The 17629-nt window shown below is 31.8% G+C and overlaps 1 pseudogene; it reads left to right on the top strand.

The window, feature by feature from the left end:
• Positions 1 to 17228, top strand: part of LOC124032174 — a 308194-nt pseudogene extending 290966 nt beyond the window's left edge.
• Positions 17229 to 17629: the final 401 nt, after the last annotated feature.

Genomic DNA, 17629 nt, shown 5'->3' with positions numbered 1-17629 from the left:
ACAGTGGATGGTGTGGCTGCACTCAGTATTAGATCTTCCTGTTTAAACCAGATGACCTGTGTTGGACTTGTAATCCATTACTACAGCACCTATAATTCCCCTCTCATTTCCTAACCCTCTCACTCTGCTCTGCTCTGCTCACCGTGTGGTTTCACCCTGGATCTTTCCTCATTTCCCCTTTCCCAATTTTCTCTCTTCTCAAGTAAAGACCTTCCTCCTTCTCATGCATCTCTAACACATGCCAGGGTGAGGTAGGTCTCTGTAAATAAAGGGAGAGAGAGAGAGGAAGGCTGTCTGCTTATCAGTCTTAAGTATGTAAACTCTTCTGCTAAGAATACTCTTTAGATATCACTGGTTCTCTCTAGCATATTAAATTATTATTATTATTATATCACTGGTTCTCTCTAGCATATTATATTATTATTATATCACTGGTTCTCTCTAGCATATTATATTATTATTATATCACTGGTTCTCTCTAGCATATTATATTATTATTATATCACTGGTTCTCTCTAGCATATTATATTATTATTATTATATCACTGGTTCTCTCTAGCATATTATATTATTATTATATCACTGGTTCTCTCTAGCATATTATATTATTATTATATCACTGGTTCTCTCTAGCATATTATATTATTATTATATCACTGGTTCTCTCTAGCATATTATATTATTATTATATCACTGGTTCTCTCTAGCATATTATATTATTATTATATCACTGGTTCTCTCTAGCATATTATATTATTATTATATCACTGGTTCTCTCTAGCATATTATATTATTATTATTATTATATCACTGGTTCTCTCTAGCATATTATATTATTATTATATCACTGGTTCTCTCTAGCATATTATATTATTATTATATCACTGGTTCTCTCTAGCATATTATATTATTATTATATCACTGGTTCTCTCTAGCATATTATATTATTATTATATCACTGGTTCTCTCAAGCATCTATTATTATTATATCACTGGTTCTCTCTAGCATATTATATTATTATTATTATTATATCACTGGTTCTCTCTAGCATATTATATTATTATTATTATATCACTGGTTCTCTCTAGCATATTATATTATTATTATTATATCACTGGTTCTCTCTAGCATATTATATTATTATTATATCACTGGTTCTCTCTAGCATATTATATTATTATTATATCACTGGTTCTCTCAAGCATCTATTATTATTATATCACTGGTTCTCTCTAGCATATTATATTATTATTATTATTATATCACTGGTTCTCTCTAGCATATTATATTATTATTATTATATCACTGGTTCTCTCTAGCATATACTATTATTATTATTATATCACTGGTTCTCTCAAGCATTTATTATTATTATTATATCACTGGTTCTCTCTAGCATATTATATTATTATTATTTTATCACTGATTCTCGCTAGCATACATTATTATAATTATTATTATATCACTGCTTCTCTCTTGCATATATTATTATTATTATATCACTGGTTCTCTCTAGCATATATTATTATTATTATATCACTGGTTCTCTCAAGCATTTATTATTATTATTATATCACTGGTTCTCTCTAGCATATTATATTATTATTATTTTATCACTGATTCTCGCTAGCATACATTATTATAATTATTATTATATCACTGCTTCTCTCTTGCATATATTATTATTATTATTATATCACTGGTTCTCTCTAGCATATATTATTATTATTATTATATCACTGGTTCTCTCTAGCAACAAATTATTATTATTATTATATCACCGGTTCTCTCTAGCATTTATTATTATTATTATATCACTGGTTCTCTATAGCATATATTATTATTATTACATCACTGGTTCTCTCTAGCATATATTATTATTATTATATCACTGGTTCTCTCTAGCATTTATTATTATTATTATATCACTGGTTCTCTCTAGCATATATTATTATTATATCACTGGTTCTCTCTAGCATATTATATTATTATTATATCACTGGTTCTCTCTAGCATATTATATTATTATTATATCACTGGTTCTCTCTAGCATATTAAATTATTATTATTATTATATCACTGGTTCTCTCTAGCATATTATATTATTATTATATCACTGGTTCTCTCTAGCATATTATATTATTATTATATCACTGGTTCTCTCTAGCATATTATATTATTATTATATCACTGGTTCTCTCTAGCATATTATATTATTATTATATCACTGGTTCTCTCTAGCATATTATATTATTATTATATCACTGGTTCTCTCTAGCATATTAAATTATTATTATTATTATATCACTGGTTCTCTCTAGCATATTATATTATTATTATATCACTGGTTCTCTCTAGCATATTATATTATTATTATATCACTGGTTCTCTCTAGCATATTATATTATTATTATATCACTGGTTCTCTCTAGCATATTTTATTATTATTATATCACTGGTTCTCTCTAGCATATTATATTATTATTATATCACTGGTTCTCTCTAGCATATTATATTATTATTATATCACTGGTTCTCTCAAGCATCTATTATTATTATATCACTGGTTCTCTCTAGCATATTATATTATTATTATTATTATTATATCACTGGTTCTCTCTAGCATATTATATTATTATTATTATATCACTGGTTCTCTCTAGCATATTATATTATTATTATTATATCACTGGTTCTCTCTAGCATATTATATTATTATTATATCACTGGTTCTCTCTAGCATATTATATTATTATTATATCACTGGTTCTCTCAAGCATCTATTATTATTATATCACTGGTTCTCTCTAGCATATTATATTATTATTATTATTATATCACTGGTTCTCTCTAGCATATTATATTATTATTATTATATCACTGGTTCTCTCTAGCATATACTATTATTATTATTATATCACTGGTTCTCTCAAGCATTTATTATTATTATTATATCACTGGTTCTCTCTAGCATATTATATTATTATTATTTTATCACTGATTCTCTCTAGCATACATTATTATATTATTATTATATCACTGTTCTCTCTTGCATATATTATTATTATTATATCACTGGTTCTCTCTAGCATATATTATTATTATTATATCACTGGTTCTCTCAAGCATTTATTATTATTATTATATCACTGGTTCTCTCTAGCATATTATATTATTATTATTTTATCACTGATTCTCGCTAGCATACATTATTATAATTATTATTATATCACTGCTTCTCTCTTGCATATATTATTATTATTATTATATCACTGGTTCTCTCTAGCATATATTATTATTATTATTATATCACTGGTTCTCTCTAGCAACAAATTATTATTATTATTATATCACCGGTTCTCTCTAGCATTTATTATTATTATTATATCACTGGTTCTCTATAGCATATATTATTATTATTACATCACTGGTTCTCTCTAGCATATATTATTATTATTATATCACTGGTTCTCTCTAGCATTTATTATTATTATTATATCACTGGTTCTCTCTAGCATATATTATTATTATATCACTGGTTCTCTCTAGCATATATTATTATTATTATATCACTGGTTCTCTCTAGCATTTATTATTATTATTATATCACTGGTTCTCTCTAGCATATATTATTATTATTATATCACTGGTTCTCTTTAGCATATATTATTCTTATTATATCACTGGTTCTCTCTAGCATATATTATTATTATTATATCACTGGTTCTCTCTAGCATATATTATTCTTATTATATCACTGGTTCTCTCTAGCATTTATTATTATTATTATTATTATATCACTGGTTCTCTCTAGCATATATTATTATTATTATATCACTGGTTCTCTTTAGCATATATTATTCTTATTATATCACTGGTTCTCTCTAGCATATATTATTATTATTATATCACTGGTTCTCTCTAGCATATATTATTCTTATTATATCACTGGTTCTCTCTAGCATTTATTATTATTATTATTATATCACTGGTTCTCTCTATCATATATTATTATTATTATATCACTGGTTCTCTCTAGCATATATTATTATTATTATATCACTGGTTCTCTCTATCATATATTATTATTATTATATCACTGGTTCTCTCTAGCATATATTATTATTATTATATCACTGGTTCTCTCTATCATATATTATTATTATTATTATATCACTGGTTCTCTCTAGCATATATTATTATTATTATATCACTGGTTCTCTCTAGCATATATTATTATTATTATATCACTGGTTCTCTCTATCATATATTATTATTATTATATCACTGGTTCTCTCTAGCATATATTATTATTATTATATCACTGGTTCTCTCTAGCATTTATTATTATTATTATATCACTGGTTCTCTCTAGCATTTATTATTATTATTATATCACTGGTTCTCTCTATCATATATTATTATTATTATATCACTGGTTCTCTCTAGCATATATTATTATTATTACATCACTGGTTCTCTCTAGCATTTTATTATTATTATATCACTGGTTCTCTCAAGCATTTATTATTATTATATACTGGTTCTCTCTAGCATATATTATTATTATTATATCACTGGTTCTCTCAAGCATCTATTATTATTATATCACTGGTTCTCTCTAGCATATTATATTATTATTATTATTATATCACTGGTTCTCTCTATCATTTATTATTATTATATCACTGGTTCTCTCTAGCATATATTATTATTATATCACTGGTTCTCTCTAGCATTTATTATTATTATTATATCACTGGTTCTCTCAAGCATTTATTATTATTATTATATCACTGGTTCTCTCTAGCATTTATTATTATTATATCACTGGTTCTCTCTAGCATATATTATTATTATTATTATATCACTGGTTCTCTCTAGCATTTATTATTATTATTATTATATCACTGGTTCTCTGTAGCATATATTATTATTATTATATCACTGGTTCTCTCTAGCATATATTATTATTATTATTATTATATCACTGGTTCTCTCTAGCATTTATTATTATTATTATTATATCACTGGTTCTCTCTAGCATATATTATTATTATTATATCACTGGTTCTCTCTAGCATATATTATTATTATTATATCACGGGTTCTCTCTAGCATATATTATTATTATATCACTGGTTCTCTCTAGCATATATTATTATTATTATTATATCACGGGTTCTCTCTAGCATATATTATTATTATTATTATATCACTGGTTCTCTCTAGCATTTATTATTATTGTTATTATATCACTGGTTCTCTCTAGCATATTATATTATTATAATAATTATTATATCACTGGTTCTCTCTAGCATATTATATTATTATTATATCACTGGTTCTCTCTAGTATATTATATTATTATATCACTGGTTCTCTCTAGCATATTATATTATTATTATATCACTGGTTCTCTCTAGCATATTATATTATTATTATATCACTGGTTCTCTCTAGCATATTATATTATTATTATATCACTGGTTCTCTCTAGCATTTATTATTGTTATTATATCACTGGTTCTCTCTAGCATATTATATTATTATTATATCACTGGTTCTCTCTAGCATTTATTATTGTTATTATATCACTGGTTCTCTCTAGCATATATTATTATTATTATATCACTGGTTCTCTCAAGCATCTATTATTATTATATCACTGGTTCTCTCTAGCATATTATATTATTATTATTATATCACTGGTTCTCTCTAGCATATATTATTATTATTATTATATCACTGGTTCTCTCTAGCATTTATTATTATTATTATTATATCACTGGTTCTCTCTAGCATATATTATTATTATTATATCACTGGTTCTCTCTAGCATATATTATTATTATTATTATATCACTGGTTCTCTCTAGCATATATTATTATTATATCACTGGTTCTCTCTAGCATATATTATTATTATTATTATTATATCACGGGTTCTCTCTAGCATATATTATTATTATTATATCACTGGTTCTCTCTAGCATTTATTATTATTGTTATTATATCACTGGTTCTCTCTAGCATATTATATTATTATAATAATTATTATATCACTGGTTCTCTCTAGCATATTATATTATTATTATATCACTGGTTCTCTCTAGCATATTATATTATTATTATATCACTGGTTCTCTCTAGCATATTATATTATTATTATATCACTGGTTCTCTCTAGCATATTATATTATTATTATATCACTGGTTCTCTCTAGCATATTATATTATTATTATATCACTGGTTCTCTCTAGCATTTATTATTGTTATTATATCACTGGTTCTCTCTAGCATATTATATTATTATTATATCACTGGTTCTCTCTAGCATTTATTATTGTTATTATATCACTGGTTCTCTCTAGCATATTATATTATTATTATATCACTGGTTCTCTCTAGCATTTATTATTGTTATTATATCACTGGTTCTCTCTAGCATTTATTATTGTTATTATATCACTGGTTCTCTCTAGCATTTATTATTGTTATTATATCACTGGTTCTCTCTAGCATTTATTATTGTTATTATATCACTGGTTCTCTCTAGCATTTATTATTATTATATCACTGGTTCTCTCTAGCATATTATATTATTATTATATCACTGGTTCTCTCTAGCATATTATATTATTATTATATCACTGGTTCTCTCTAGCATTTATTATTGTTATTATATCACTGGTTCTCTCTAGCATATTATATTATTATTATATCACTGGTTCTCTCTAGCATATTTATTATTATTATTATATCACTGGTTCTCTCTAGCATATTATATTATTATTATATCACTGGTTCTCTCTAGCATATTATATTATTATAATAATTATTATATCACTGGTTCTCTCTAGCATATTATATTATTATTATATCACTGGTTCTCTCTAGCATATTATATTATTATTATATCACTGGTTCTCTCTAGCATTTATTATTGTTATTATATCACTGGTTCTCTCTAGCATATTATATTATTATTATATCACTGGTTCTCTCTAGCATATTATATTATTATAATAATTATTATATCACTGGTTCTCTCTAGCATATTATATTATTATAATTATTATTATATCACTGGTTCTCTCTAGCATATTATATTATTATAATAATTATTATATCACTGGTTCTCTCTAGCATATTATATTATTATTATATCACTGGTTCTCTCTAGCATATTGTATTATTATTATATCACTGGTTCTCTCTAGCATATTATATTATTATTATATCACTGGTTCTCTCTAGCATTTATTATTATTATTATATCACTGGTTCTCGCTAGCATATTATATTATTATTATATCACTGGTTCTCTCTAGCATATTATATTATTATTATATCACTGGTTCTCTCTAGCATATTATATTATTATTATATCACTGGTTCTCTCTAGCATATTATATTATTATAATAATTATTATATCACTGGTTCTCTCTAGCATTTATTATTGTTATTATATCACTGGTTCTCTCTAGCATATATTATTATTATAATAATTATTATATCACTGGTTCTCTCTAGCATATTATATTATTATTATTATTATATCACTGGTTCTCTCTCGCATATATTATTATTATTATATCACTGGTTCTCGCTAGCATATTATATTATTATAATAATTATTATATCACTGGTTCTCTCTCGCATATAGTATTATTATTATATCACTGGTTCTCTCTAGCATATATTATTATTATTATATCACTGGTTCTCTCTCGCATATATTATTATTATTACATCACTGGTTCTCTCTCGCATATATTATTATTATTATATCACTGGTTCTCTCTAGCATATATTATTATTATATCACTGGTTCTCTCTAGCATTTATTATTATTATATCACTGGTTCTCTCTAGCATATATTATTATTATTATATCACTGGTTCTCTCTAGCATATATTATTATTATTATATCACTGGTTCTCTGGAGCATGTATTATTATTATATCACTGGTTCTCTAGCATATATTATTATTATTATTATATCACTGGTTCTCTCTAGCATATTATATTATTATATCACTGGTTCTCTCTAGCATATATTATTATTATTATATCACTGGTTCTCTCGAGCATTTATTATTATTATATCACTGGTTCTCTCTAGCATATATTATTATTATTACATCACTGGTTCTCTCTAGCATTTATTATTATTATATCACTGGTTCTCTCAAGCATTTATTATTATTATATCACTGGTTCTCTCTAGCATTTATTATTATTATATCACTGGTTCTCTCGAGCATTTATTATTATTATATCACTGGTTCTCTCGAGCATTTATTATTATTATATCACTGGTTCTCTCAAGCATTTATTATTATTATATCACTGGTTCTCTCGAGCATTTATTATTATTATATCACTGGTTCTCTCTAGCATTATTATTATTATATCACTGGTTCTCTCTAGCATATATTATTATTATTACATCACTGGTTCTCTCAAGCATTTATTATTATTATATCACTGGTTCTCTCTAGCATTTATTATTATTATATCACTGGTTCTCTCAAGCATTTATTATTATTATATCACTGGTTCTCTCTAGCATATATTATTATTATTATATCACTGGTTCTCTCAAGCATCTATTATTATTATATCACTGGTTCTCTCTAGCATATTATATTATTATTATTATTATATCACTGGTTCTCTCTAGCATATTATATTATTATTATTATTATATCACTGCTTCTCTCTTGCATATATTATTATTATTATATCACTGGTTCTCTCTAGCATATATTATTATTATTATTATTATATCACTGGTTCTCTCTAGCAACAAATTATTATTATTATTATATCACCGGTTCTCTCTAGCATTTATTATTATTATTATATCACTGGTTCTCTATAGCATATATTATTATTATTACATCACTGGTTCTCTCTAGCATATATTATTATTATTATATCACTGGTTCTCTCTAGCATATTATTATTATTATTATATCACTGGTTCTCTCTAGCATATATTATTATTATATCACTGGTTCTCTCTAGCATATATATATTATTATTATTATATCACTGGTTCTCTCTAGCATTTATTATTATTATTATTATATCACTGGTTCTCTCTAGCATATATTATTATTATTATTATATCACTGGTTCTCTCTAGCATATATTATTATTATTATTATATCACTGGTTCTCTCTAGCATATATTATTATTATTATTATATCACTGGTTCTCTCTAGCATATATTATTATTATTATTATTATTATTATATCACTGGTTCTCTCTAGCATATATTATTATTATTATTATATCACTGGTTCTCTCTAGCATATATTATTATTATTATTATTATTATATCACTGGTTCTCTCTAGCATATATTATTATTATTATATCACTGGTTCTCTCTAGCATATATTATTATTATTATTATATCACTGGTTCTCTCTAGCATTTATTATTATTATTATTATATCACTGGTTCTCTCTAGCATATATTATTATTATTATTATATCACTGGTTCTCTCTAGCATATTATTATTATTATTATATCACTGGTTCTCTCTAGCATATATTATTATTATTATTATATCACTGGTTCTCTCTAGCATATATTATTATTATTATTATATCACTGGTTCTCTCTAGCATATATTATTATTATTATTATATCACTGGTTCTCTCTAGCATATTTATTATTATTATTATTATTATATCACTGGTTCTCTCTAGCATTTATTATTATTATTATTATATCACTGGTTCTCTCTAGCATATATTATTATTATTATATCACTGGTTCTCTCTAGCATATATTATTATTATTATTATATCACTGGTTCTCTCTAGCATTTATTATTATTATTATTATATCACTGGTTCTCTCTAGCATTTATTATTATTATTATTATATCACTGGTTCTCTCTAGCATTTATTATTATTATTATTATATCACTGGTTCTCTCTAGCATTTATTATTATTATTATTATATCACTGGTTCTCTCTAGCATTTATTATTATTATTATTATATCACTGGTTCTCTCTAGCATTTATTATTATTATTATTATATCACTGGTTCTCTCTAGCATATATTATTATTATTATTATATCACTGGTTCTCTCTAGCATTTATTATTATTATTATTATATCACTGGTTCTCTCTAGCATATATTATTATTATTATTATATCACTGGTTCTCTCTAGCATTTATTATTATTATTATTATATCACTGGTTCTCTCTAGCATATATTATTATTATTATTATATCACTGGTTCTCTCTATCATATATTATTATTATATCACTGGTTCTCTCTAGCATATATTATTATTATTATTATATCACTGGTTCTCTCTAGCATTTATTATTATTATTATTATATCACTGGTTCTCTCTAGCATTATTATTATTATTATTTATCACTGGTTCTCTTAGCATATATTATTATTATATTTATTATTATTATTATATCACTGGTTCTCTCTAGCATTTATTATTATTATTATTATATCACTGGTTCTCTTAGCATATATTATTATTATTATTATATCACTGGTTCTCTCTAGCATTTATTATTATTATTATATCACGGGTTCTCTCTAGCATATATTATTATTATTATTATTATTATATCACTGGTTCTCTCTAGCATATTATTATTATTATTATTATTATATCACTGGTTCTCTCTAGCATTTATTATTATTATTATTATTATATCACTGGTTCTCTCTAGCATTTATTATTATTATTATTATATCACTGGTTCTCTCTAGCATATATTATTATTATTATATCACTGGTTCTCTCTAGCATATATTATTATTATTATTATATCACTGGTTCTCTCTAGCATTTATTATTATTATTATTATTATTATATCACTGGTTCTCTCTAGCATATATTATTATTATTATTATATCACTGCAGCTCAACTCTGATAAAAGATTGTAATGAGATTGAAGTCTGCTACATGCAGCGGTTACATTAGTTTACAGAACAAGCAGCTTGTCTCTTCAGAAGAATTATAGCATATATACATATACAATTTACCTCACACTGTATAAGCATACTGAAGGAAAGAGACACCAAACGCTACAAACCCTGTAAAGGTGGAAACCTTTCTGGAAAAAAAGCTTTCACAGTACACTGACACTTTGATGTTTTGTATGTGACTGTTTAGGAATGGAGACGCCCTGGAGTGTAAGTCCCTTCCACCCAGCGAGATGGGACAACTCATCACCTCAGACCCCAAGCAGGTGAGGCTATGGAGAGAAAAGGTCAAACACTGTGTGTATGGTTTTATTGTTGTGTATTCTTAGCCATGTGAATCAATACTGAATATCATAAAGCATTTAACATCTATTACAATATGACATTACATCTACATGTTAGCTGAATAACTGATGAATAGAGATGTTTATTTTCTCTTTATCAGGGTGGTTTCCATGTGGAGCTGAAGCGAGGCCAGTGGGGGTTTGGCTTCAGTCTGCGGGGAGGGAAGGAGTACAACATGGGCCTGTTCATATTGAGACTGGCGGAGGAGGGTCCTGCACTGAAGGACGGCAGGATACACGTGAGTCTAACTGGGCCAGTCCGTCACCAACCCAGGGCATTAATACCTGCTCTCATAGATGGTGGCTACATGTGTTCTCTCTATGAGAATGGGCACACATACAGTACATGCCTGTTGAATGGTGTCTAGGGGAGAAAGACGATTTTGCTGTGTTTAATGACATTGGGAGATTTCAAGGATTCAAGTGATTGTAGTATTAGCATTAGCTTCATACTGAGTAAATACTGTGGCTATTAGTACTGAAACATCATGTGTGTTACCACAGGTAGGAGATCAGATTGTGGCGATCAACGGTGAGCCCACCCAGGGCATCACACACACCCGGGCCATCGAGCTGATCCAGGCTGGGGGCACCAAGGTCCTGCTGCTCCTCAGACCTGGCCTGGGCCGGGTCCCCGACCCCAGTGAGAAACCACAGACTCAACCACATACTCTACTCAAACACACATAAAAGAGTGACCATGTTCTCAACCACAGAATTAGAATGTGGACTCATCAACATGTAACCTACTCAGACACTGTCTCTACTGCTTGCAATACACATACGGATAGAAGACTGACCATGGACTGAACCATAGAATTAGAATGTGTCCATTCTAGTTGTTCTACTTCTATGGACTCATTCCACTCAAACACTGTTGTTAAACTTTCAAACACACAATATATAACCCAGTCTATACAGTACATATAAATGACCATACCTCCCTTTTGTGCATGTGAAAGCTTTTGCAATCGTCTCGCTTTACCATGGTTTGTCTCTCTAGCTTTATACCTCTCTATCTATCTGGCTCTACCTCTCTCTGTCTAGCTGTCCTGGCACTGTTCTCTCTCTCTTCTTCCTCCCTGTAGGTGTGAACTCTTCTTCCTCCACCCTGTGCTTCTACATGAAACCAGAGAGTCACTAGCAGCCTCACTGCTTTTCTTGGTCTGTCCTTAATAACCTTGGTAAACCACCTCGTACTCTTCTCTCCTCCTCTTTGCCTCTGTTCTCTCCGTTTCAAAGTGCTACACCTTTTAAAATCAGCTGCTGTTTATATCTCCTCCTTGCTCCCGTTAATCATAAGTGGACCTCTCCTCCCATAACAGTCCTACGCTCAGAAAGGCCTCGCCCAATGAGAGCTACTCTGTAACCAGTAGGCGGTCTGAACGGAGACAGTTGAACATGTTTACTAACGAAGGCCCCAATTCAATCAATGACAGATAAAGGAAATTGCACTACAGGTTTATGTTATACTAATAGTGTTAACCACAAAAAGACACACCCCACAAGTTGTTCTTCTCAAGGAAAAACCAAACCTTTCTTTGAAATACATTCGGAGTGAAACTGCAGTTTTCCTTTATCTGCAATTGATTGAATTGGGGCCTGAGACCCACGCTGGATCACGATGTGGCTCTAGAGCCCCTGAGTTGTTATTACAGAACACAAACACTCCCCTGCCGCTGAACACACACAACATCACAATGATCGAGACCAGGAGAAAGTCGTTCACTTGATATTGATCAGTGAGATGTTCAGATGATGTATGTGCGTTCACCGCCATCAACTCTCTCCTGTCCTGATTTTAAGAAGAATGGATTTCTATTAGTTGTTTCTCATGGAAATCGAAACCCCATTTCAGCTCCACTAAGTCCATCTCACTTTCTGGTTCTCCGCTTTGCTCTTTCAATCACGCCAGCGCTACTCTTATCAGCTCTTGAGGGAAATTCAAACGTCAGCTCTTATCAGCTCTTGATGGGAAATTCAGAAATTGTCTGTGTCAGCTGTGCGGTGGTGTTATAATGGAAAAGCTTACACCTATTGTCCTCCCTTTGATGGCACTGATAAACTATTTGAAAGGTTATAATGGAAAGATTCATATTGTCTGTGTGACTTAAAGCTCTATTTGAAAGGTTATTTGAAAGGTTATAATGGAAAGATTCATATTGTCTGTGTGACTTAAAGCTCCTATTTGAAAGGTTATATGGAAAGATTCATATTGTCTGTGTGACTTAAAGCTCCTATTTGAAAGGTTATAATGGAAAGATTCATATTGTCTGTGTGATAATGGTTATAATGGAAAGATTCATATTGTCTGTGTGACTTAAAGCTCCTATTTGAAAGGTTATAATGGAAAGATTCATATTGTCTGTGTGACTTAAAGCTCCTATTTGAAAGGTTATAATGGAAAGATTCATATTGTCTGTGTGACTTAAAGCTCCTATTTGAAAGGTTATAATATTTTTGAAAGGTTATAATGGAAAGATTCATATTGTCTGTGTGACTTAAAGCTCCTATTTGAAAGGTTATAATGGAAAGATTCATATTGTTGGTGGATTATTGAATGTGCACTTATTTTAAATTTCAAGATGCTTCACCACCTTCACATATTGAATATACAATATATCCCTTTAATATAACCACAGTCGCCAATCTGCTTCAGTATCACAATCTTTATTGTTATTTCTTTCTCAGCTAATTGGAGGTGGAACCAATGTCTCACTCACTATGACTCTCAATGCCTTTATTCCAGGTATGAAGGAGAAAGTGAACAATTCACCCTCAAGCTTTCCTAGACTCTCTGCATCCAACCAGCAGTCATCCCCCACCTCTCCATCCTCAATCTCCCTGTCCACCTCCGAGCTTTCCCGCCCCTCCTCCGCCAACAACTCTGCCCCCGAGGAGCCCTCTGACTGGGATACGTCTGCTGCAGCTGCACCCTCCCCCTCCAGGCTGCTGGGGCCCAACAAGGCCAGAGGGCAGCAGCCTCACCACCATAGCCAGAGGAGAGCCAACAGCCCCAACAACAACACCCTCCCCAAGAAAAGTGATTCCATCACCTCCCACAGCGACAAGCCTGCTAACCCCAAGAGATCCACCGAAGTCCAGGCTGAAACCAAGGAGTGCTCCCAGAGCCCCAGGAAGACCGACAGAGTAGACCGAGACAACAAGGCAGGGAGTGCTGAACACAAGAATGGCTCAGTGGAGGGAGACCTGAGCAGCGAGAGGAAGGCCCATGGCCAGAGAGAGGGCCGGAAGGGTCGAGAGTGCCGCTCTTCCAGCCCCAGGAAGATGACCTCAAAGAGGGATCCGGAGGCAGCAGTCTCCAGGCAGCCCTCGAAGGGCCAGGAGGGTCAGAGGCACTCTAGGGGGCAGCCTCCCATCTCCGACCCTGCCCCTGGTAGGGGCACTCAGGGGAGAGAAAGGAGACACAAGGAGGAGGACTCCTCTGACAGACAAGAGAGGGAGACGAGAACCAGCGATCGCCGCAGGAAGGACACATGGGTGGAGCGAGAGGCAGAGCCTCTTAGATCCCAGACACAGAAGGAGAAGACAGGGCCGGACTCAGAGGGCGGAACCCTGAATCGAAGAGAGAGGAGTCAGAGAGAGGGCAAACACAGAGCGGCAGAGGAGGAAGAGAATGAGAGGGACACCCGGGATAGCACCAGTAGTGCTGCTAGCCAGGACTCCACATGCAACAGGAACCCCAGCAGCAAGAAGCAGGCCACCATCACCCCAGGGCCTTGGAAGGTCCCTAGTTCAGCCAAAATCCACTCTCATGTGGAGGGAAACTGATGGATCGTAGACTGACTAACCTGTCCAATACATATACAGACACAGCTTCTACAGTTCTGCTCATTTGCAGCATGATGACATTTAGAATGGACCAATGAGGATTGAGAGGATTTAGGCTATTTTGCATCACTGTGTTACTCCATATCATCACATTGCCTCTTATTGCATATCAGTGCTTCTTTTCACAGTTTGCTTCAGCCAACCTTCCTACAGGCTGTTTTCATGTCCAGAGTTCAGTCAGTTTGTGGCTCTGCAGATCTGGAGGATGTGAAGTCCAATCTGTTTTGTGCCAATCAGACTCCAACCTGCTGGGAGGAAGTTGGTCCATGTCATGTGATGTATCGTCCTTTCTGTGATGTGAAACTCTTTTGTGGTTGAATGAAAGGAGATGCTTCCTCTCTGATGCTAGCTTTGATGAAGGATGTTGTTGTTTGTCACTACTGTATGAAGGTTTTAAAGTCAGGCTCTTATCCAGGCAATCACTCAGCATGTTCTGTTCCTGGTGGCTGGTGGGATTGATCCACTGCTATGTACCTGATGGATGTATAAAGAGGTGAGGGGGATTTCTCCTCACGTCACTGGGAGATCAGGGGGGTTTGGGATTTCAATCATTTTCTGTCCATATCTACAAATCCAGTCCAGACATGTTAACTGGTGTGTAGGCTACATGCTCTGTGCAGACTCGGAATCACTGTTGTCATCAGCTTTGCAGTGGATTTTAGATCATTACGGAAAAGCTTTATATGCATATCTATGTGAAGACCAGACACTTGTGGTTAGGTATATTGTTTACTACTACACGTGTGTTTATTATGAAGCATATTGTAATTTATTGAGAGTAAATGACAAAGAATAAGTATATATTTGTCCATACTGAGCCATTCCATATTTTGATGTACTGACCACAGGAGGTTGGTGGCACCTTAATTGGGGAGAACGGGCTCATGGTAATGACTGGAGTGGTATCAGTGGAATTTTTGTTTGATGTCATTCCATTGACGTCGTTCCGGACATTATTATGAGCCGTTCTAGTGTGTAGAAACATCACCTTCCTGTCCTCAAACTTGTAGTGTATTTGAGGTTTAAAAAGACTCCTGACACTTTTCTCATATTTCAGTCTTGATTTTCCCTTACGAAAAATGTATCAACCCCTACAAAAGTGAACATGAATTATAATCCACATAATAATTCACATTTCCTGTTCCTGCAGGATTATTTTCCTACTGTAGCAAACTGGCTCAAGTTAAGATCTTACATCTGTACTTCAATTATTGCTCATCACTACTGTGTTTTAGTGTACATTACATTCACGTCACTGTATCAATAACTGTGCCCCCATGTTGGATGAGCCATGTCAATCACTTATGATAATTCTATCCCATATTAGTCTATGATCCGTATACATTGTATTTCTATCCATTCACAGCCCTTTCACATCCTTAATCGGTAATGGTGTTTATTGTAAACAGCCATTTTAGATCCTCTGGTAAAATGTGTATACTGCAAGCTGACAGGTGTGTATTTTAGACAGTGCCGTAGCTTTGACTGTACGTTATCTAATATGTGTATTATTTAGCCAGGTGTTTTCTAATCTAAATGTGGGGGTAAATTAGCTGTATTGGCAGATTGAGGTTAAAAAGTGAGACCTTTGCATTTTTATGACACCACAATTGTTCTTCTTCCAATGTGCACATCAAAATGTGCTTTTAATTTTACACCAGTCCAAGATGGCACACATCAGACCAAGGTTTCCCAAACTCAGCCCTGGGTGCACATTTAGTTTTTTGCCCTACCACTACACAGCTGATTGAAATAGCCAACTCATCACCAAGCTTTGATTATCTGAATCAGCTTTTGTAGTGCTAGGGCAAAAACCAAAATGTGCACCCAGGGCAGAGTTTGGAAAAACTATGCTTTAGACCAGTGGTTCCCGAACAGTGGTGCGCGGAACTCCCTAGGGGAGGGCTCCCGAGTGGCGCAGCAGTCTCAGTGCTAGAGGCATCACTACAGACCCTGGTTTGATTCCAGGCTGTATCACAACCGGCTGTGATTGTGCACCACCCTATGGGACTCCCAATTGGCCAAGCATTGTCCGATTTAGGGTTTGGCCGGGGTAGGCCATCAATGTAAATAAGTTTTTGTTCTTAACTGACTTGCCTAGTTCAGTAAAGGTTCAATAAAATTAAAAAAAATGTAAAACTCAGTCCGGCTTTAAACTTACTCTTGAAAGTTGTAATAGTAGAATGCACGAGGTGCAATTTTGAAATGGACAGTTTCTCTTGTCATGTTAGTCATTGCATACCTTAGAGGTATGTATAACTTGTCAGAGATGTCCAGATCAACTAGCCCATGTCAGCTACCGTTTATTTTATTACGTTTTTTAGCCCATAGATATTGTTGTAATATTTTTCTCACTCAAATAACATTACACATGGCAAAATATATAGAATCGCAAGAAAATTCATTTTAAAACTGCAAAATGTTCTTTGC

This window comes from Oncorhynchus gorbuscha, linkage group LG03 (genome assembly GCF_021184085.1).
Source record: "Oncorhynchus gorbuscha isolate QuinsamMale2020 ecotype Even-year linkage group LG03, OgorEven_v1.0, whole genome shotgun sequence".
Lineage (NCBI taxonomy): Eukaryota > Metazoa > Chordata > Actinopteri > Salmoniformes > Salmonidae > Oncorhynchus > Oncorhynchus gorbuscha.
This window is presented reverse-complemented; position numbering and strand designations above follow the sequence as displayed.